A 24,673-nucleotide genomic window follows, 5' to 3' on the forward strand; every position below is an offset into this window, starting at 1 on the left:
GAAAATTTGAAAATGGATGCAGCTAATGCTATGCTTAGTAGGACATGTATAGCATGAAATGGATATATTGAAAAAGAAGAAAGGCATTAAATCTATAGTATATGCTTCTACCTTAAGAAAATAAAAAGAAAAAAACAATTTAAACCAAAAGCAAGCAGAAAAAAGGAAATAATAAAGAGGAAAAACTAATGAACTCTAAAAGACATCATTACTATTTTGAAGAAAGGTTAGATTTGATTTGATAAAATTTTGTTGAAGATTTTTTGCATCTATGTTCGTGAGGGATATCAGTCTTCAGTTTTCTTTTCTTGTACTATCTTTGTCTGCTTTTGGTATCAGAGTAATACTGACCTCATACGATGTTCATTGATTTTCTCTTTTGAAAAGAGAAAATCAATGAACCTAAGAGCTGATTCTTTGAAAAAAATAAGTAAAATTGATAAATCTCAAGTCAGAATGACAAAGAAGAGTGAGAACACTAATTACTGATATCAAGTATGAAACAAGGAATAACACATCAGAAATCATAGATATTAAAAGAATAATAAGAGAATACTACAAACAACTTTATGTACATAAATTCAGTGACTTAGATTAAATGGAACAATTCCCTGAAAGACACAGACCACCAAAGCTTGCCCAACAAGAAACAGATTACCCAAAGAATCCACAATCTATTAAAGAGATTGAATTAACAGTGGAAAACTTACAGGAAAAAAATTCCTTGTGCAGATACTTCCACCAGGGAATGCTATCAAATATTTTTTCTTAAAGAAATAATACCAATTCTACACGATCTCTTCTAGAAAACAGAAAAGAAGTGAATATTTCCCATTTCATCATATGAGGTCAGTATTACTCTGATACCAAAAGCAGGCAAAGATAGTACAAGAAAAGAAAATTGAAGACTGATATCTCTCATGAACACAGATGCAAAAAATCTTCAACAAAATTTTATCAAATCAAATCTAGCCTTACTTCAAAATAATAATGATAATAATAACAACAATAATAATACACCTGACCAAATAGGGTTTATTTCAAGAATGCAAGGCTGGTTCGTATTCTAAAATCAGTGAAGGTAATCCATAATATTAACAGGCAAAGAAGTAAAACCACATGAGGACTCATCAACAAATGCAGAAAAAGCATTTGACAAAATTCAATGTACACTCGTGATAAAACAATAAAGAATACATAAAACCCAATTTAAAATAGACAAAAGAATTGAACAGACACATCAACAAAGAAAATATAGATGACAAACACATGAATAGATGTTCAACATCATTAGCCATTAGGGAAATGCAAATTTAAACCACAACGAGATATCAACACACACCTATTAAAGTGATTCAAATAAACAATACTGACAATACCAAGTGATGAAAAGGATGCAGAGCAGCTGGATCATTATTTGTGGGAACATAAGAAAAAAGTTTTCTGCTTACAAAGCTAAATATGTATGTATCATATCAACCAGAAATGCCAATTCTAGGTATTTCATTTAGACAAAGGAAAACTTGCGCCCACACAATGTGCTGTATATGGAAATGTTTATAGCAACCCTATTGATGATCACCAAAAGGGAAACAACTCAAGTACCTTTTAGTGAGTATATGAGTAAACAAATAGTGGTACATGCATATAATGGAATACTGCTCAGCAATAAAAAGGCATGAACTATTAAAATACAAAACAACTTGAATGGATCTGAAAGGCATTATGCTGAGTAAAAGAAATCAGTCTCAAAAGACTATATATTGTATGTTCTATTTGTATGACATTCTGGAAAAGGCAAAATTGCAAGGACAGATGGGGAATAGAAGCATGGTTGCCAGGGTTTAGGGGTGGGGAAGGGTAGAACTGCAAAAAGCTCACATGGAGGAGATATTGGCATGATGACACTTTTCTGTATCTGGACTATGATGGTAGATACATGAATCTATACATTTACTCTGTGCTAATTTTGAAAAATGAAATTAATTTTTAATATATCTCATTTTTTTCCAGCCACTGAACTAGATCTCAGCCCTTAAGTACTCAAAAACAACAGATAAGCAACAAGAAAATAAGTAATTCCACCAGACTGCATTAACCTGACTGAACGAATGCTATGGGAACATGTGCAAGGAATCCTTACTCCACGTTGGGGTTTGGTAGGAATGCATCTTGGAGAAGGTGACTGGAAATTTGAGTAGCAGATTTTTAGTGTGGAGAAGCAAGTTGAGTGAAACACACTGGAGAGCATTCTAAACAAAGAAAGTAAGAATAGGAACCGAGGCTTACAGGTGCTGCGTAGCTTGTCCAAGATATCATACTCTCAGTAGCAAAGGTAGGGTGAAAATACAAATCTTCACACCTTACAGCCCTGTTTTTCCCTCTGTACCTCAACGACTTGAATACCAATGTGTGTGACAATCCAAGGTTTTGCTTCAAGCCAGATGTTACAGCTTGAATATGAGTCTGTGTCCACAGTACCTGGAAAACTCAGAGTCTCTCATAAGGTAGTCTCCCCATTTGGGAGATGGCTCCCTGTAGTAATCAGCCTCCAAGATAGATTCCAATGATCCCTGCCTCCTTATTCCAGGGTGGTCCCACATCGTAAACAATATACCAATAGTATATGGCAGAATTGATGGTTTGACACCTCTAAGACAAGGTTATAAAATTTTGCAGTTCTATATTGGGGGATCTCCTTCTGTAGGGTAAGCCAGCTGCCCTAGTGTGTGAGCAGGCAGACCTGCGAAGAGGCCCACATGGCGAGGAATGGAAGCTTCCTCTCAACAGCCTCGTGAGCGAACTCAGAAGCAGATCTTCCAGACTAGACAAACCTCAGATTACTGCAGTCCTGATTGGCAACTTGATTGTGACCTCATGAGAAACCCTGAACCAAAATCACCTCCCCCTCCCCCCCAGGTAAGCCACTTCTAGATTCCTGACCTGCCAGAGCTGTCATATAATAATTGTTGGGGAGTTAAGTGCTAAATTGGAGTTATCATAATGTGCTATGAAATAATAAACAACTTAGATGGATTTTGATATCTAGAAATGAGATGACTGACACAACAAATCCAAATCCAAAAATGTGGGAATGGCAGTAGGCAGGATTTTTTTATTGTCTGAACAACAATACTGTAAGGATTGCGAGCAGTGTGTTAGAGAAAGCTTGAAATGCCTTGAATACACTGTTTGCAAACAATTGGATTTTGAGGAGATTGCCAGTGAAGTCTAAAAGAAAATGATGAATTTCTTAATTGACACTGAAATAATGGGGATCCTTGTTATATAGTGACAGGAAGTTTAGAAACACTGATGCCTACTATAAAGTAGAAAGAAGAAAATGCTCACCCATCCTATTGAGATGGATGAAGTTTTTCAACCAGAGTGTTGAAAGTGCTCCTTAAGTTAATGGAAATATGAAAAAAAAAAAGAGAGAGATAAACTATAGGAAGGAGTATGAAATTTAAAAGATCCAAGACTAAACGGTTTTGTAAATATGTAACCTTTCCGTTGCAAAAAAAAAAGAAATTCGAAAATGAAGAAATGGATTCTGTGCAAGTAATTAAGCCAGAACACTGACTGGAAAACATGGCTCAAAGATGAAGCCGAAGGTGTGTCTACAAAATCATCTGTTTTGACCTCAGAAATATCAAAGGTCAGTACCACAATGTACTATTCATTCAGAAAAAAAGACCCTCTAAAGAGATGCACAGTGTCTCATAGATCTTCTAAGTCAAACACTAGGGCTTCTAGGAAGCGTTAGAGTATTGTCCCTCAGCATCTCAGCCGAAGCCCCAGGTAGAGAAAAGTTTATCTCAGAGAAATTCGCATAGGAGGCTTCTGTCTAATGGCAACGTGTTTACACAGAAATAGGTAACTGAAGCACTCACTTACCCTCTCTTACCAATCCAAATTCAGTTCCATGCAAGCAACTCTGAAACTCAGGTGAGCAGCTCAGTACAAGAAGAGGAAGCTGAACTAATAAAAAATCAGCTGGGAACAGATAAGGACTCAAATAAGGACATACGCAAACAAGACTTCCCAGGGAATTATGGATAAGGATTATCTGTCTGAAGAATCACAGCATTTGCCTTGTATAAATCAGGAACCAAAGATATCAAACTGTTTTTTCAAAACAGTCAGGTGGAAGGTACCAGGCAGTTACATGTAATTAAATGGATACCTGTCCAGTTCTCAAGCCCTAGGCCAATTTAAAGCAGCAATAAATTTTTAAGAATGGGATCGTCATCACTGTCAGAGCCAGAATAGAATCCAGTTCAATCCAACAGATATTTGATGGCCATTGTTTGTGCTGCAGAGGAGCTGACAAATGCTCTAACAGAAACTGAATCACCCATGGTATTGCTATAGAACATTTCATCACTGCACTAGGCTCCCTCTCCCATGGATTATAAAAGCTAGTGCCTGGGCACATATGCCAGATTGCTATAGTCAGAATTAAAAAGACTGAGGTTAGACCAAAAAGGAATAGACAATGGAGGAGGCCAGAACTCAAGAGAAGGCCCCACAGACAAAAAGAGATGAGACAGAAAGAAAGATCCCCTCCTATGAAGACCTAACACTAGGACAAATAACAAGAGACTTCCAAGAGCATTTAGGGTAGGCTCTGAATGGATGTCTCCAAGAGAGAAAAGGGGTAGTAATCAGTCTCATCCTCACCATAGCAGATGCCACGTACCATCGACATGCCAGGCATTGTTCTAAATGGCTCTCAGGGAGTAACTGATTCAATTCTCACAATAACTCTGTGAGATGGTTAGCAATATTTTCCTTTTTCTTTATTTAATATTTTCCTTATTTCCATTCTTGAAGTATAGAAGCTAAGTAGCTTACCTGAAGTCACAAAGCTGCTAAATGGCAGACCTAGGATTTAAATGCAGGCATTCCAACCCTGCAGCTGATGCTTTGAGTAAGCATCAGCTTAAAATGAGTAAATGTGGGCTACAGACCTGTGTCCTTAACCACTTGGCCATCAGAGAAAGCCAACGGTGTGCAAAGCCCCAGATGCTTTTTATCTGCTCAGCTCCTGCTGGGTCAGAGATCTGTGAGGCCCCCTTTAGAAAAGCCTCTGACTACACACCTGCCCCCACTTGCATCCAAGATTCACTCCCTTCCCCACCCTAGGAAGAAGAATCCATTACAGAGGAATTGCCGAGAGTGCCCCCCTTTGGCAAGCCTCGTTGGGACACCTGCCATTTGAACCACATCCAGGCAGACTTTTCTGAGCTGTTCCAGACAACAGCTTCTCAGACTACTTAAAAATTAAAGAATCTTTCTTTTTTTGAACTCCATCATATGCAGGATATCTTAAGCAAGTAATGTTTTAATAATACATATAAGGCAACCGGCAATAAAGCAAAATTTATACCTGAGTGTTTAAAGTGGTATAAAGGGAAAGCTGAAATATTGCCAGCAATAATAATAAGAAAATAAGAAAAAGCAGAATGGTTAAGCTAGAAATACAATAACATATTTCTTATCCTTTTACATTAGCGTCTTGTTTAGGTAATAAGAAACAACAATCTAAAATCTTTTATTTGGCAATATATTTCTTCTAGTGACCTGATGGGGACAGGAAATTGTGCCTCTTTTATAATCCTCTCCTCAAAGCTACACGTATGCCCTGGGGTACATCTTTTCCTCCATTTCACATCAGTTATCTGCTTCTGTCCTATGTCATTCAGATGAGGGGTGAGCAAATACATTTAAGCTTTATGGTCTGCACACTCTCCGTCTCAAGTACTCAACTCTGCTGTGGTTGCCAAAAAGTAGCCATAGACAAAACAGAAACGAATGAGCATGGCTCTCTTCCGATAACATTTTATCTATCAACACAGAAATTTAATACAATTCTCACACTAGTAAGTATTATATTCTTCTTTTGAGTTTTTCTTTCAACTATTTAACAATGTACGATTTATTCTGAGCCCTCAGGCTGTGCAAAAACTGGAGGTGGGTCAGATTTGACCCTGGAGACAAATGCTGAATTTTGTTTTCATTCTAAGATGCGTTTGGCAAAGAAAGCCTCTTCCTCAGCCTCATATCTCCAGTGCCGAACCCAATGTCTGTGTCAGAACAACAGCTCCACAAATTTATCTTGAATGGCAGAATAAAAATGTTATGATTTATAACATATTTTATATGTTATAAAATATGGCATGGACCACTGGGTTTTTTTGTCAAATTAATTTTATCTTTGATGCAAATTCCCATGTCTCTAATTGTTGCACCCACCTTCAAACTCATATCTGGATACAGGGCTTACACCAAAATATATGTTTTGTAATTGACCCCTGCTTCATCTTCCCTGTTTATTTCCACACAGCACTGACTTTTCTACCTCGGTCTCTGTGTCATCCAGTTTCTGCCCAGTAGCTATATTCCTAAGGCCACCCACCCCAGATTTTCTCAGGCAATCTTGTGTTCAAAGAGGCATACATGCGTGGCAGCTTGTCTTGTTCTGGAAGGATCCAGATCTCAGGGGCCCACAGGACTGATAAGATCAGAATTCAGATACGTTAGGCGGAGGCAAGATTGCAGGGATAGGCAGTAGAACCTCTGCTTGAGAAAGAGAAGTAAAAGAACTAGCTGGATAAACAGTGCAACACTTGGGACACAAGCAACCTGAACGGAGTGTTCTAGAGAAAGAACAGCCTTCCTGGGACTTTACATAATGTCCCATATATAGACGTCAGCTCCTTGCATCACACCCTGACAGGTTTCCAGCTCCACCAGCACTGACACTGTAGACATGGAAGCAGCCGTGGCAATGGAAACTAAATGAAAGCTCAGAGCAGCTTGTCTGTGGCACTATTGGGGCCCAGGTCTACAGAACTCTAGCTTTGCCGGCTTAGTACCAGACATTGGCCAAAAGTAATCAGCAGATTCAGGGAAGACACCTGGATCCTCCCAGGAATTCTCAGAATCAGAGATCCAGGAACACTTCATTCCCCAAGTATATATAATCACAAATATATATGGTTATGAATCAACAGATATCAGCTGTACTGCCTAGCATGCAGTAGCCACTCAATAAACATTTGTTGACAGAATGGTTGAATATCATCCATGAGCAAGAATTTTGTCCATTTTGTTTGCATCCTATCCAGCAGCTAAAACATTGCCTGGCATACGGTTGACACTTAGTAAGAATCTGTGGAATAAATGAAGGTTGGATTGGTGCCTTTTCCATTTCCTCTATTGTTTTCTATATGTGATTTATTAAGCAAGAACATTTTTAAAAGAAGTAAATAAGTTAAATCGGGGAAAGCTCCTTTGCCGTATGTCCTGATTTATGTGTCAAAACATGTGCTCAGCCATCCTAGTGTCACTCCTGTGATCCACTTTCCTTGGAAACTGCAGCTACCATTGTCCTCTTGTACCAGAGCTTAGAAGCTAGACCAGCCCTCCGCGGATAACAGTGCTGACAATGTTTGAATGTCCATCTAAGAGCAACTAATGCTGCCGTTTTCTTAATGTGGTTTGCCTTGTAATTCTGACAGCTTTATGAATGCTCCAGTAACTTTCAGCTAAATCATCACTGAGTTTCAATTTTCATCTTTAAGCCCTGCAGATAGATCTGTAACCATATTATGCTAATAAATAACTGCATCTCAGGTGGATGGTCGGAAATGATCTAAATGAACGTACGAGGTAATAATGCAGGTCCCTAAGCTTGTGCCAGCCCTCATTCACTTATTTCCCCTTCAGTGATCAAAGGCATATTAACCAATTAAAAATGAAATTGGTAAATGGTGCTGACATGATTTCATTCTTGTTTACTCTAGAAAAGAGAACATTTCCTGTGAGTCACTGTTCTCCTGGCAATGTCCCTATCACTTCCCAAGAACTGGAGGAGAGCGGTAGGAAGGCATGGATGGCTGTTTCTCAGCTAGTAAAAGAGAAAAGGTACTCTCTGGAATTATTTAATAGGGAGCTGACTTTCCTTTTATGTGCCCAGCTTCTCTATGTCTTAAAACCCACCTATGAAAGATAAGGAACTATGACCCTTATGGGACCTGTTAAATATTTTTGAAGAATTCTTAGGTGTGTATTATTTACTGGACTATCTCCATTTATTTTAGAGACACTTGCTTTAAAATGTACTTTTTAAATGTCCATACCACTTCAGTGTTTCAAAGCTCTCAGTTTCAAATGTCCAACCGGGTGAGTTCAAAATTTTCTATTTTTAAGAGAGGAAAAAAAACAAGAAACAACAAAGCATGTTACAAATGACAAAATACGCCCTGTGAATGACTTTCTTTGGGTCCTCCAATTCCCAGCCTCGCAGACTGTCAGGAAATCTGGAGATAAGTTTCCAGAACACACTGTGCTTACTAAAATGAATTGTAAATCTCAGTCCAGTGAGTTACATAATTCTTTTTTTTCCCCCAAGTGTAGCACACTTAGAGAGACTGGCTACACCCACATGTGCCCTTGCACTAAGTCCAGTTCATCTTGCACTGCTTTCCGTAGCACAACCAGTGCATCAAAAAGGACTTGTTGAATGTCTACAGGTACAGTCTTGTGCCAGCAGAGAATGCAACTTGTGGTACCAAGTTCAATGCCTCATGCTTGGAGACATGTCTAGAATGTGATGCTCATGGATTTATCAGCATCCTTTTTGTTTTGACAAGTGAGCCCCAACTCCAACCAACACCACTCTAACATGCCTGTGGGTGGGGTGGGGGAAGCTGTATTCCTGTATTCTGTATTTACTTTAATTATGTTAGCACATAATGTTACTAAGGGGACACAGTTAAGAATTACTGGCAATTTACTGCCAGTAATTATGCTGGTTAATTATTCTGCTTACCTCTGGGTGGTCCTTCTTTTCCTCTTATTTGGAATGAAAAAAGATACTGTTGTCATAATATTTCTAGTTGCTTTTTGATGAATTAACAACTCTACAAGAGAAAGAAGATCCAGAAGGATGAAGTAAGAGGGTACAAATTCGAATCTTGGCCTGATTCAGCCTTCAGCATTTGAAATTTCATGACTTTGTATAAGAATTTCAGTGCTTCCCATCCAATTCCATTTGTATCCTGTCACAGTCGCATTTCACCACCCTAAAAGACCCCACAAGGAAAGTAGCATTATTTCCACCCCTTGGACAGTGAGTAATGAAAGTCTCCTTCCCAAGGAAACAACATTGCCAAAAGCCGAAGCGCAACAGATGTATCATCCAGCAGGAGTGGAGAAGCCACCCAATCCAAGACCTCTCCACGGCTGGTAGAATAAGAAACCCAGAGCCTTGGATTACTGAAAACTACTAAACCACAACTTCAAAACCACTTAATTAGATTTCCAACTGTTATTCTTGACTGTTTTTTAACCACACAAAACAAAACAGACAAAAATACTAGCTATAAACAAGGCTACGTTCGGCCTATGCTCCTTTTGAACAGATCGATGTGACTCCCCAAACATGCTCCACGTTCTCTGGCTCCTTGCCTGTGTTTCCCCTGCTTTTCTCACCAGCAATTCAACCCTCACCTCCCCACATCTGCCTAATGAAACCCCACCCAGCACTAAGTCCATCTTAGATGCCACCTCTCCTCTTGTCCCTGAGGTACATGGTGCTCCTCTCTATCCTAAACCGCTTGGTCCATGTTCTCTTCCTTCCGGTCCCCCTGTGGTTCTCTGTGTGCCTGTCTGATTATCCTTGCCAACTGGGAGATCCTAGAGGACAGACAGGGATGATCTCTTACTCATCTTTCTTACTGAACCAGTATTAGGCCCCAAAGAAATCGTTACTGAATGAAACAAAACCAAAGAGAATCATGAAACTATCTAAGGTATTCCCAGAAAACGAATAAACCTTGCTCCCTTTTCATTGAGCCACACTTTATGAAGGATACGAAATAAAACATGTAATCATGTCTGATTTCCTTCTCAAAGGGAAAGGATGAGCCTGCCTAGTCTCTTCTCTATGTCCCTTTTTCACTTGGTACAAGGACTAAGTTTTGTTTACCTTTGTTACTCCTATATCGCTTATATTCACAAGATTTAGAATAAGTGTTTGATAAATGTTTGTGAACAGTGAATTGAATCGCTTTCCGGCCAATGGGAATTAATGCATAGAAGCAGAAAATGGCTTCCCCACCATCTTGGGCATCTTTGACATGCACCCCCATCCCTGCCAAGTCACCAAATGCTGCTCCATTTCCCTCAGGACCATTTTTGATATGTCATCTATCATTTCTAATTGCATCACACTAGCCTTTTCCAACCAAGCTGCTATGTTTGGTTTACTTCCTAAATGGATCAGCCTGGACTAGGAGAGATTAGGCTTCCTAAAACACAATTTGCTGTCATGTTCATTCATCTAACTGTAAAGAATAGCCACTAGTGGTTCCATATCTTTGACCAAATCAAGTACAAACCCTTTGTCTTGCATCTGAGATCTTCCACAGACTTGCTTTGTCCGACCTCTCCAGACTTTTTATTCATTATTCTCTTTCAGAAGACATAGGCTTTAGCCAAATTAAACATTATTCACCTTCCAAATATGTCAGAAACTTCCCACCCCCTACATCTTTTCAGGTAGACTTCTCTGCTCACCTGCCTCTCTGGCAACAAATGCCCATCTGGCCTTCAAGTCCATCCCAAATTCAGTCTCTACTTGGCACCTTCCCCAGGCACTGCAGCAGAAAAGGATTTTCCTAGCCTTCCATATTTTGTTTATAGCAGCTGTTATGAATTGAGTTGTGTGCCCCCAAAGAGATATGTACAAAGTCTCACCTGAGTCCTGTGATTGTGAACAAGTTCGTACATAAGATCTTTGAAGATGTTATTAATTAAGATGAGTCCAAACTGGATCAGGGTGGATCCTAATCCAATAGGACCGGTGTCCTTACAAGAAGAGGGAATTTGAACACAGTTAGTAGAGGGACAGAGACAAAGAGAGAGACAGCCATGTGACGGAGGCAGAGACCGAGTTAGGCTGCCTTCACCAGCCAAGGAACACCACGATTGCCAACCATCCTCCAGAAGCCAGGGGAGAGGCATGGGATGGATTCTTCCCATTAGGAGGAAGCATGGCCCTACCAACATCTTTGATATTGTGAGATACTAAATTTCTGTTGTTAAAGTCAACTAGTCTGTGGTACTTCATTACAGCAGCTCTGGAAACTAAGAAAGCAGGTAAATGGTTCTCGATTTTCTTGTAACAGAGTTGCTTAATTCCATTGAAGAACCATTCATTGAGGCCTACCCAACCCCAGGCTTTTCTCATCTACTCAGCCTTGTCCCCAGCACCTCTAATCCAAGGCCCTGTGCAGAGTATGTTCTCAGTGAAGATTTGATGAATGGAAGAATAAATTAAACTGTAAGTCATGCATCTGTTCCTGAAAAAAAGTCAGCTTTGATTATTGGAGAAGGAGCAGCATTTGCATAAAAAGGAGTTAATAAGTGGTTCTGGAGTATCGGATGGTTACTGGGTCTTCTCATTGCCTTCTGCCTGCCCTTTAAGAGAAAGTAGGAAAACAGAGGACCCTTCCCAGCTATCGCTCTAACTCCCAGGTGTTTCCCTGCACCATGGTGGGGAGCTAAATATCACATCCCAAAAGTCACAAGCATCCCTCATGCTCTGACCACTGCCAGCTTCCCTCTGCCTAATCCCCATTGTGACAGAAGACAGAGCAAGGGAAGGGCTGAAAGGAAGGGAGAAAGGAGCTGCTAACTAAGCCTGTCAAACAACAGATCTCAGACAGTATATTTGGAGCCCCAAAGGTGACAAAGGCAGAGGAGAAATGTCTGCCATTCGTCTGTCACTTGGTCAGCTCTCATGCCTCCAGGGAGGTGGGCCAGGCAGGGCCAGGCTGTGACCCCAAGCCTCCTGTCGACCACTTTGTCATGATAGGGCATCACAGCTCCAGACTTCCGTCCTACCGGTGGCAGGGGTGCAGTGCCAGCAGTAGAGGGCTGTGCCCAGCAGTCCCAGTTGGGACATGCTAGACCAAAAGTGGTGGTTATATTGGGCTATTTCAAACACTCAGCAAATACTCTGCGGAGGGGACCCCTCCTGTGTGGGCAGTGAAGGTTGAGGGAACAAAGGAACAAAGTGGCAACAGAGTAGTTCAGGGGAACTTTCCTTAACCTTAAGGAAAGGGGTTTACACAGGAGCGTGGATGGGAGAAAGGCTTGTCAAGTGATGTAGGTGCAATATTAGATAGATGAGATGAACTACATTTCTGACTATTGAAAAAAAGAGAACATCTGGAAGAGGAAGGAAACGCCTTTCAGAGAGTGGGGAGAGCTGAGCCCAGCAGGATACTAGAAGGTCCATGCATGCTTAGAGGAGAACAGCAATTTCTTATACAAAGAGGAGAAAATAGAGTCCTTGATGGTCAAAAAGAACACATGGCCAGTGGCAGAGGAGCTCGGAGAGGCAAACTGGGCTAAGTTATCGAAGCTTCATCTCAAATTGGTTTCAGTGCTCAGCTGAGAATCTGCTCCCAGACTGGTGTTTTCAGACTTTCTGAGGCTTCAGCTACAGAGACTGATTCAGTAGATCTGGGGTTGGGTCCAAGAACAATAAACAACTAGGAGCTCTTGAAACCAAAGAATCTGGATAATTGAAACCTGCATGGGAGGCTATGACAGTAAATTCAGCAGCAGTAGTAATAATAATAATTGCTGCAGACATCTGTTGAACTCTTAGTGAGTGCCAAGCCCTATTGTAAACACTTTATTTATTTGATCCACCCTTCAACCCTATTAATCCCACTTTATGAAAAAGAAAGCTGAGGCACAGAGAGGTTAAGCACTTGCCCAAAGTAGAGCAGCAGTATCAGACGTGACCCCAGAAAATCTCTTTCCAAAACCTGGGCTCCTGGAGGCCACGAGAAAGTGGTCTGGACTATGAGAACCTCATAGGCCAGGGTGTAACCCCCTCCCCCCCACCCCAGCGCCCTCTGGGTTCATTGTTCTGTCTTTACATCAGCTTACTTCACCCCCACACCCAGCCAACTCTGCTGGGACAGATGGGTTAACCCAGGTTCAGGAAGTCCAGTGGTTTGTCAAGCCATGCAGGTGGTAAGTGACCCCATCACCTTTCCTCTGTCTGCACTGCCTATTTGTTGAGAAAAACTAAGCCTTCTACCAGAGAATGTGCCATTTTTTCTTTCTGATGTTAATCTAAGCAGGCCCCTTATCTCCTTAAGCCAATCGATTTGTGCAGACCTGACAGCAAAATAGTCCAGGAATTAAGCAACCAGAATCTGGAGATTAAGGCAGACCCTACTTATCTGGGTCACACGCTTCTCCAGGTTTCTCAGCTGCAATTTTTGTGGTTTTTTTTCCCCCTGGGGCTTCTTTAGGATCTCTTTCCATTCAGTTGTATTCTGCTGAAAGCCTTGGTTTTCCCTTAGGTCCCTTCCCCTTCTCTCTAATCTGGATGTTCTCTTCTGGGCCCTCACCCTCACATGAGCATAAGGCACTTTAAATGTTGAGGTAATTCGCTTAGGAATTCACAATGATTCTCACTTTATCTTTAGCGCAGCTGTGGAATGAGGGAAACAAAAGCCCAGTGTTGGGAGCCTGTTAAGTGGAAAAGTCACTTCTCAGTGCCTCATGGGCAAAATGGGAACAGTGTCATGAAGGTTGACTAAAACGATGACTCTATAAGCTCTTTCTAAGTAGCAAAGCACCATGTAAATACAAGCTATCATGTCCTCCAGCCACACCTCTCCAAGTCCAGGCCAGTTGGTCAAAAAAATAAAAACCTCCCGGCTGACCAGGCCATTCAGTGACTGTGGCTGGGGAGGCATGTTGTCTAACCAGCTTGGAACCACACAGAGACGGTCACCAGGTTTTAGGGCCTCACTGGTGCTTGGGCTGTGAGTCAGAGCAGAGCTCAAAGGGCAGAGGAGAGCAGGAGGAGAGTCAAGCACCTTTCTTCACAGCGAGCCCGTCCTTGAAGAGGGGAAGCTATAGGAGTGACATCCTGAGCACTGACACGGTAAACTGGAAGATGGGCGTGTTGCTAAGGAAGACGGGCATGTTGCTAGGAAGACCTCCGCCGTGTGCCCTCCAACGCGGAGGCAGGACACATCGCCCCATTTCGTTCCAGCGGCGTGCGGGACGCGATGCCGGAGCACCGATTATAACGACGCTCAGGACTCTAGCCCAGGAAACATCAGCACGACAGGCACGAGCAACAATTGGAGGCCACGTGGGCCGCAGCGTGGATGAGGTTTTGAATGGTTATTAGGCCGGTCAAAGGCTGTTTGTTTCCCAAGAGCAAAATTGTCTCGTGAGTTCTCGGCAATTGCACATATGAGCTTGGGATATGAATATTAATGAGATCAAATGACGCACCTTCCACTAAAACTTTATTTGCAGATTTTATTTTCTGCTTACAGGAACACTGATATTAGTGCTTAGACCTTGGCCGCATTTGAAGTGCCTCTTCAAAAATCTCATTTGGAGTGAATATTCCACTAATGTTTTGTCATATTTGGCTTTGGTCCTTTGTATCTTGCTTGTTTGTGCCACATCCCCTCCGGGAGGCGGGAAAAGGAAAAAAGGAGGGCAGAGCTCTAGCTAATGAGAAGGCAAAGTATAAACATTCAGACAACAGACCAGAACGAAATGGACAAAGTCCTGCAAAATTGACCTATTTCCTGTGTTTTATTATTTCATCTTGTTACAGAATGGAGTTTAGTTGGCTTCAAGGTGTTATTTTGATTCATTTTTCTTGGTGGCTGATGGCACAATCCTTTGGTGTTCCCCAGTCTTTGGCTCAGGCTGTCTGGGAGCTGGGCAGAATATGGAGCTGTCCTCCCAAGCTAGTCCTGCTGACCCACATCAGATTCATTCTAGGGTTCCTAAAAATAAAACTGCTAATGTACACTCCATCACACGGAACCCCCAAGTGAAACCCAATCATTTATTTGGTTTGCATCATAGCTCTTTTGAGGGTTGGATAGTCTCTCACTAAGCACACAATTGCAGCGCAAGAGGGCAAGGAGCTATAGTGGGGACCACACCTTTCAACGCAAACTCTTTACAGTAGCCCAGGGCAGAGGGGGAGGAGCTTGCAGCCTCATGGAACACTGCATCCTCACAGAGCTGTGAAGCAGACTAAAAGGAAACCATGGGAGACCTAAGTGCACAGTTGAGATGTGGGATTTTGTATCTGACTATGATGCACAACTCTACAGAGAGAAGAAAGAGGCCAGGTAGCCAGATTCATACGAGGCACATGTGAGAATAAGGTAGCAGAACTGTGTCCTAACTCTCAACCCAAATAGTTTCAATAAGAATCAGAGTAAGTCCATTTATCCTGCACTCCTTCTACCAAGAAATCGGGCCAGGGTGCAAGGGGAATGTAGTAATCGGCTCTGGTGCCACATATGGCAGAGCAATTGCTTCTACTGTATCTGGCCATCTGTCCAGGAAGCCCAGCCCGTGGGCTAGTCAGAATGGAAAGGGTCACAAGGACCATATAAATACAAAATGACTAAGCCTAAAATCGCTGAGGGCAAGGTTCTTGGTATCACCTCTGTTACTTACTCAGACTTATCAGGACATGCTACTCTTTCCTTTCCTATCGCATAGCCAGGGGTTGGGGACGGGAGTTGAAGTCTAACTACCAGTCTCAGCAGAGCAGGACTCCGCCAGGGTTCTTATCCCAATTCCCAGCATACAAGTTTCATGAGGACAGGGATTTGTCTGGGTTGTTCAATGCTATATCATCCGTACTTAGAAGAGTGTCTGGTACCTAGTAAGTGATCGATCATCCCTGTTGAATAAACAAACAAATGGGGTCTACCCTCAAGGGAAATCTAAAAAACAAAAAAATACTGCTTCAATGTACCTTCCCTGGATTTTAATTTAATTTACAAAGGAAACTCCAAGGACTGGTTCATAGATTCAGATGCTGTCTAAGTGTCTGGAAACTGCAGTGGACACCCTGAGACAGCCCAGCCAGGCCACCAGAGGCGGGTGGCAGAGAGCAAGGTAAAGGACAAACCAAGTGGTATCACCAGGAGAACCCAGCATGAGTCCACAGAAAAGGCATCAACCCTAGAATCTTGGTGCTTGAAAGGATTGTCGATATCATCTCCTCCATCCTCCCTCTCAATAAAAGGATTCTTTTTCTATTTTCTTATTCTTTCTCACCCACAGCAAGGGAGTATGTAACAGAGTCTCTGAGGCAGTTTTAGGTGCAAATAGATGGTAAATGACTGTCCCCCTAAAATTTCTTGAGCCTAGGAGTAATATCAGAAGGGTGCTACTTGTAAAAGATTTGACTCATTCATTCAACAAATATTTACTGAGTCCAGGCATTCTGAGGATACAACAGTGGTCAGTGCCTAAACTATGACCTCCAGAAATAAACACCACTTGTTCTCCTTCATGGTTTCGCAAGGCTTTTATTTTATTGTATCATATGGCCACATTGGATGTTGCAAGTAAAACTGCTTTTGGGTACAGCCTTCTCAATTCACTTTTTCATGCTGGAGGTAGGGAGGGTGTGTCCCTCTCCTGGGTTCTTGAACTTCACCATGCCTCAGGCCTCAAAGTTCCTAGCCAAAGCGCAGCCATCATTCGTCATATTCAGTCCCCAAGTTCATTCTTTTTGCCTTAACCTTCAGATCAATAATATAATTACTGCTCTAGTCTGAAGGTTTTTAATTTCCTCTTGCTCTTGGTGCTTGCCAGTCAAGTTTTAAAGTTTATTTTTAACTTAATGACTTTTGTAGAGATTTTGTGGTTCATTGGGGATTTGGGGCCTTATGGTGTATTTAAAGAAATAAAAGAATATAATTTTACTTGATTTTCTTCTCTGAGATACACGATATCTTAATCTGAGACTGTTTGCCAAAGGTGAGTGTCTGTAAGTGTGTGGAGAGTGGGCTGGAGAGGAGGGGGTGGGGCTGCTGCCGTGACCAGTATTTCCGTGAAGGTATGAGAGTTAGCTACGAGGAACGGAATTCTGTTTTGCAAAATAATGATTTGGAAATTTAAGGATGTGAGGGAAATTTCAGGAATGAGTCTGCTGATGGATTTGATTTAGTGAAATAAGGTATAGTAAGAAGAGCACAGTCTGGTTGACTCCCAGTTCTTGTGCAGATCATTTACCTTCCCTGTTCTCTGAATTTCTAATCTGCAAATTTAAAAAAGTGGTAGCTGACGGAGCTGTGTCAGGAGTCTAGGTGATATAGGAGGGGCTGAAGTTCAGGGGCTTTGGGGCTAAGGAGCCAGGCACTGATGCCTGGAGAAAGGCTTTCCACTGAGGGTGACTGGGCTGCCTCAGCTCATGATTACACTAACGAAGAACAAGGCACCATCACCTCCTGAGCGCTGAAGCTGAGGGTATCCGGAAAGAGGCACAAGCTTTGTCTCAGTCTTTGAGAACTTTTTAGTTTCATTTTAGAAACTTAGAGACCAAGGAGTCCATGTGACATGGTTACTTCTGTGTCCATGTGGCTAGGCTATAGCACCCAGTTATTTAGTCAAACTCGAATCCAGGTGTTGCTGTGGTGTATTTTGTAGAGGGAGATAACACCTACCATGGGTTGGCTTTAAATAAAGGATATGCCTCACAAATGTGAGTGGGCTTCATCAGATCAGCTTAAGGGTAAAACCGAAGTTTCACAGAGAATAAATTATTCTCAACGACATCAACTCCAGGCTGAGTGTCCAGCTTCCTCTAGAAATTTTGGACTTTACAGCCCCTTCAAGTAAATCTCTAGTGATTCTATTTCTCTAGAAAACCCTGACCGATATGGATTTTGGTGCTGAGTGTAGTTATAGAGGAAAAGAATTTTAAGCATGAGGTGTCTTAACTGGTTCTCTAATCAGATTAACTTAAAGACACTAATGACCCTATTTCCAGGGGCAAAGCTGGCACTGTTAGTCCATAGTGTGATGTGGCAATAGAGATATGCAAAAATCACCATTGAATACTCCCAATTAAATACTTCCAAAGGGCAAGGTTTTGGATGACATATGCTGATGCCTTAGAATACTTTTGTCAAATTAATGAGTAAATGAGATTGGTTGGTTGCTCATAACTGCACTAGAGAAAGTGGGGGAAAGAAAAGGAGGAGCTTGGGGCTTCAGATTCCCAGGTCATGCTCCACCTAAATGACCTGAAAGTTTGTATGTCTGCCCTGAAAGAAACCCTTATCTTCTGCAGCCACAGGACTGAGATCTCTGAAAACCCAAACCAGAATCTCGTGCTGTAAGTAGTTGAATTACAAATCAAGTTGAATTCTCAAACTTGCAGGATGTCTTTTGTTAAACTGAAGTCTTGATTGAGAAAGAGAAGAATCCTGCAAATTGGAATGGGGACATAGGGGCAGATCCTGAAGAAATCAGGGACTTTTTATCCGCTAAATTCTGCTGAGTCTTCTTTGCCAGTAGAAGGAGGCTTCCCCCAATTTCTGAGAAAGTTAATCTTCCTTTTCCTAAAAAGTCTGTACTGGCCTTCCTAAAGAAGAAGACTGCAAGACACTGCTCTGTCCTCAGCACCTTTCCCATTTGCTTTGAGACTACTAGCTCCACTCAAGTCCTAGTAGGCCCTGGAGGTTGAGGCACAAAGTGAGACCCATGAGGAAGTGTGCTGCGCTCCAGAACAGCTGCATGGTTTTTCCAATTTATTCAGACAGCAATTAGGGGAATATGGGCAGGCATGACTATTAAGGGTGTGAATAATGGTAGAAGGAGCATAAAGTTGGATCAAGCCAAATTTATTGATATGGGCCCACTAAGCAGAGATTCTGGGTTCAATGTTGTAGCCCAAGAGGTTAGAGAGGGCTGTAACTGTTTGTTTGGTTGACTGGCTTTAACATGAACAGTGGCCTACACTAAATGAAGCTGAGCTATCAGAACTGCCCTGGAATATTGTATGAAGGGTACACAGAGACTTAGGGAAATTGGAATGCTAGTGTGGATTTATCACATAAGACTTGTCCACTCGCTTCAGAGGACATTCCTTTCACCATGAATGTGAGACATATTTCTGGATCCTTGAAAAGCTCTATGGTCACTCCTCCCTGTAGGCCAGAAATTACAATGGGAATTGCTGCCAGTGAATAGGGTCCTTTAATACAAATGGGATAATTGGATCTCGGGGTTCCAGAGACCAAGTGGTGGGTACTTAATTATCAAAGACAAGGTCGGTATGGTTACTGTAATGGACAGCAGAGTCAAAGCAGTGAACAGAAGAGTCTGACTTGCAGAGCCTATGGCACTGGCTGGTTGATCATGGTGTCCCAAGAGATGGGCAGTCCACTAAATTGCTACTTGAGCTGTATAAGTGGAAAAGTTCTAGGTCAAGAGAACACAAGTCTAACAAATCACCAAAACAGAGTCATATACCCTCATTCATTTCCCAGACTTGAGCCAGCTTACACACCCAGAATCTCTTCTACAAAGAGAAAGCTGGATCCCCTTTGGGCAAACCCTGCTACACTGCCAAAAAACTATACTGCTAATCTTCCTAGGGATCCATTGCCTTTAACCAGGAGACCATGCATTTTGAAATAGCACTTTGTTCCTATTTCAAAAAGCCGCCCCCTCTGGGCAGGCAGGGTCTTGACAAAAGGAGCAGAGGCCGGATTTCAGCTCCCGTTGCCCCCGGAAGGGCATCTGACCTCCATCCCCGCCCACCTCAGCCACACCCAAGACCCAGAAATAATCAGAGTTTGGGGGATTACTGGACACTGGCTCTGAACTGACACGAATTCTCAGAGATGCGAAACATCCCCTCCTTTCTCTTTGAACATCCAGGAACCTTCTTTAATCCCTCTGAAAACTCTAAAGCTGGTCCAGGTTTTACCCACCTCTTCTCAGCCCAATTCCCTGTCACTGCTTTTTTTTAATTTCTTCACATTTCCTGCACTAGTCTTCCAGATTATAATCCATCTCAACTAAAACAAACTAGGCCTGAAGTATTCCAAACAGAAACTGTTTCTTACTTTTAACACCACCCCATTAATGCTATACTTCCCTAATTAATTTTCTTCAGCATTTCTTTGCTTTAGGATACCTTCAACCCAAAGTGAGGTCAGTCACCCAGGCTCAGTCAAGCATGATACATGTAATTTTATTACAGAAAGTGGACTCTTTAAGGAAAAAAGTCTATTCAATCATGCCAAATAGATAAATAAATTGCACATATTCATTACCTAAAACAAAACACAGGCTTTGAGCCTAGTTCTGTCTCAAGCTCTGCTCTTGTTTGCACCCTCCCTCAGCCTCTCCCCCACCCCAGTTCCCCATAGCCCATCTGCCCCATTCCACCGTAGACAAAACATCTCTCTCACAGCTCCACAGGCCAGTGGGGGTGCATGGTCCTCCCAGTTTGTTGTTTTCATGTCTTATCATTGAACCGAGACTAGGCTACACTCCAAGTCACCCTGACATTGAGAAGCGATACTCCTCTTGTCTTCTGCAGACTTTTCTCCGGATCACTCCCTACCACCCTGCCCGGGGCTCCCAGCCTCCTCTCCATTCTCCTAAATGGTTCCATATTGTCCCATGAAGACTCCTCTTGTCTTTTAGTTATTTCATCAAGTCACTCATAGTGACATCATTTGGCTTTCAGCTCCCAGTTTCCGAAATGCTTTCATTTTTTTTTTCATCTCCCTCGCTCCATCAGAGACAGTCTCTCCCCAAGGCCAAGATCAGGGCCACAGCTGGCACCCAGGGCACTTTGTTCCTATTTCAAAAAGCCGCCCCCTCTGGGCAGGCAGGGTCTTGACAAAAGGAGCAGAGGCCGGATTTCAGCTCCCGTTGCCCCCGGAAGGGCATCTGACCTCCATCCCTGCCCACCTCAGCCACACCCAAGACCCAGACTTTGAGTTTTTTTGTTTTTTTTTTTACATGGGCAGGCACCAGGAAACAAATCTGGGTCCTCTGGCATTGCAGACAAGCATTCCTGCCTCCTGAGCCACCGTGGCCCACCCCAGACTTTGAATTTTAAAGGAAGAAAAAAGAGAAGACAATGTAGTCCACAAGAGATTGAGTTACTTTCCCTAAGTCAAACATAATTGGGAAGAGATACAGACCTAGAATTCATGATTCATGAATCTCAGTCTAGGAGACCTTGCAGTATTCACAGATGGTGCTGAGAATAGCATCCTCCTCTTACATCACGAGCACTCTAAACTCACATTTAAATTAACTGAACTTTCTGCCTCAGACAGGAGTACGCTGAGCAGCACAAGTTGAAGGAATAGAAAATGCCCAAGATTCCCATTCACCTATTACATCACTGTAGCCTACTACATATATTATGGACAGTATACCATATTTTCTGTGTGTAAATATGGTAGTATACTACCCTAGCTGTGGTTCCCCTCTCCTGAGCCTGTGGAATGCTGATGAGGAGTTTTTTGTGTTGGAGCAGGAGAAAGGAAAATGAAAGAAAAAAAAAGGGTGGAGGAAGATGGGGGAGCACAGAGGACTAGACATTCATTTATCACCCTTTCTGGGTTAATTGTAATAGAAACATAAAAATGTCTTTCATTTTTTTAAGCCAATTACTGTTAGAATAACTTTTCAAACTGATATCTCTTTATGCTCTTTTCCTACGTCAAAATATCCTTGATTTGAGTTTGAGGATTTAGTTTTCTTGTTTTTCTTTCTTTTTTTTTTTTATAGCCCACAAGACAGACACCCCAAAGCCACAGCGTCATTCACTCAGAAGCAGCTTTGATTGCACTGGCTTTTTACTATGGTTCCCACAGCGGCCACAGCCCCGGGTCCTGCCCTGCAGAGAGGCCAGTGGAAGCTGGAACTCACTGGCTGCAGCATTTGAAGAAATACCAGGGAGCCATCATCCATGCCTTCAAAACAGGCAAGCGATCGAAATGCTGAGAACTTGGATGGGGCAGAGAATCTGGAAGGAGCGTACCTCCTGCTGCCTTGCTGCAAACCGCCTCCAGTGGCTTGAGAGGATAAAAAAGCCTCAGGTGTCTCAACAGATGGCAACAGCTTTGGTTTCTTTTAATACAAATCACAGGAGCACCTTCCAGGTGCCCGCTGCTGTGCTGGGTGCTCTTCCCACATTCTCTCTCATTTGCCCTATTTTTTCCCGATAAGTAAACTGAGGCGAAGAGAAAATAATTTGCCTGAAGTCACATGGCTAGCAAGAGAGAGGTTCCCCTCAGATGGATTTGTTTTAGATAAATGAAAGCTGAGAAGACACCAGGAAGCAGAGGGGGGTAGGGGTAGGGGTGGGCACAAGAAAGGATGAAAGAGGAGCAGAAAAGAGGGAAAATGGCCCCACTCACCATTAGGTGTGAGGACACGAACCCTGTAATGATCTGTACTCAACTCCTACCTTGTACCTGAGCTCTCGCTCAAACTTAAATATCCCGTGGTTCTGAGCCAAACCCAAGTCAAGGAATTACCCTCCCGCCACTCTGCTCTTTGCTTTGCCCGCCTGTGTGTGCCCAGCTTACTCCTCAGGACCAGCACTGTTCTCATCTGCTTTCTCCAATGTTGCATTGGTGTCTTGCCTCCTTTCTTCCGCCGCCCCAGGGAAGAGATGAATCTTCTCAGTCTGGGGCTGCTGGCTGCTACTCTGAAGGCTTTATCCCCAGTGGGTTTGGAGCTGGCTGGGCACCCAGAGCAGAAGGTGAAATCCGTATTTTCAGCTCACCCAGACCATCTGCTCACTTTGCAAGAACACTGTCCTCTGGGTCTCTGCTAAGGGACCGCTTCAGAAAATGCTGCCTCAGTAAGTAAGCCCTTGGGCAAGAATTAAAAATGGATCCCTATTATGATTAAATTGACCTGCTAAAATTATGGTGGGTTTCCAGTTGAGCCCCAATTCTCTCCAAAACATGAAAATAGGGAGCAATTAGAAAAGGAAATAGTTCTTTGTTTGTTTTCTTAACCTCCTAGACACTAAATCACAGTATACATCAGGTATCAGAAAAGCGTTGTCACCCAATTCCTTGATTCCCACAAGCATTTATTGACTCTCCCGTGCCCAAAGTTTTCTGATAAAAATGTTAGGGGATGTAGCCATAATGAGGCAAACTGAAACCTTATGGGAAGTTTGAAGAAAAATATATGGTAAGCTAACCTGGGGAGGCTTTGATTTTGCTGAGTGGACTTTTTATCCTCATTGGAGAGAGGTTATAGAGCAGAGAAGAGGAGACAAAAAAGCAGCTTGCAGTGGAAATTTGATAAAGTCTTGCAGTATGGTTTGTGATGGATTCTTACTTCCAAAACCTCACAGAAGTTTGTAAAAAGCTACATCTTCATCAATGGGTTTAGAGATTGTTTTTCTTCATGGGAATACATAGACTCAAATTCTGTGCTGACAGAGGTTGCTGAGGATGGCTCTGTCATATATGTATTCCACAAAATGAAGTAGGTGTCATTCCCTCCCCTCAGGGAACTTATGATCCTGTGGGCCTGAAAGACAATTAAAACATACATTGATGCAAAGAAAACCTTGGTAAAGACCCAAGTTAAATGCAAAGTCAAAGCAGTTCAGAGAACAAGACATTCTAATGCTGTCATTTTAATATTGCTTGTTTTATATCATAAGCTACCTCAGCATTGTTTTTTATTGCCCCATCTGGTGAACTTGGGGCTGGGGAGAATGAGGAATAGGGCAAGGATGTCTGTTTTGCATCTTATTTAATATAAACTGAAACTGTATGGTTGTAAAAGTAATAGAGGAAAACTCACATATATAGTTCTATAACCTTGGAATGGGAAGGGTTTTTAATCATTATACCAAAGCCAAAAAAACATTTTTTGAAGAGATTAATTAACGTGAGTGTGCTGTCACGCAGAAACACACGCATGCACAAACACACAAACTCGAACTGACTAAAGAAACAAATGTTGAACTGGGATAAATATTTGCAACTTATATGGCAGTTGGTCATGTTTTTTATTTGTTTTTTTAGTCAGTTGAAGTTTGCCTTGACTTCATACTTAACTTGGATCTTTACCAATCTCTGCCCTGCATAAATATAACAACAGTTAAGTTCAAATCAATAATAAAAAGAAACAACCTGAGAAACTGTCATTAACCCGAGAAGACAATGGAGACACGATAACTAAATGCACTGTGGGATCTTGGAACAAAAAAAGGACATTTGTGGTAAAACTTGTGAGATCTGAATACATTTTATAATTTCGTTCACAGTATAGCACCAAGACTAATTTCTTAGTTTTGATCATCTCTCTGCAGCTATGTGAGATGTTAGCACAAGGATAATCCAGGTAAAGGGTATACAGGAATTCTCTGCCTATTTTTGCAAGATAAATAAAAAATTATCTCAAAATAAAGAAAGAAAAGGCATACGTTCCAGTAAGAAAATGAACAAAGGGTATGCACAGATACTTCAAAAGAAGAAATAAATTAATAATGACTGTGATCAATGAAATGTGAAAAGATAATCAACCTCGCTATTAATAAAAAGAAAAATAATATATAAATATAAATATATATATACACATAGTTTATATTAGACACAAACCCCTCTATTTGGCAAAGACAGAAAAGATCAATGCTATCCACATCGATAGTGGTAGAAATTGGAAAAATTATAAAATCATCCACTTTGTTACATTTCTGCCTTGACCATCTGGGTCAAGTTATGGTTGTCTGTAATTCAGACTAGTTCATGCTGTTGGATTACTGCAATAATTTCCTAACTTG

This window comes from Tamandua tetradactyla, chromosome 14, assembly GCF_023851605.1.
Source record: "Tamandua tetradactyla isolate mTamTet1 chromosome 14, mTamTet1.pri, whole genome shotgun sequence".
Classification (NCBI taxonomy): Eukaryota; Metazoa; Chordata; class Mammalia; order Pilosa; family Myrmecophagidae; genus Tamandua; species Tamandua tetradactyla.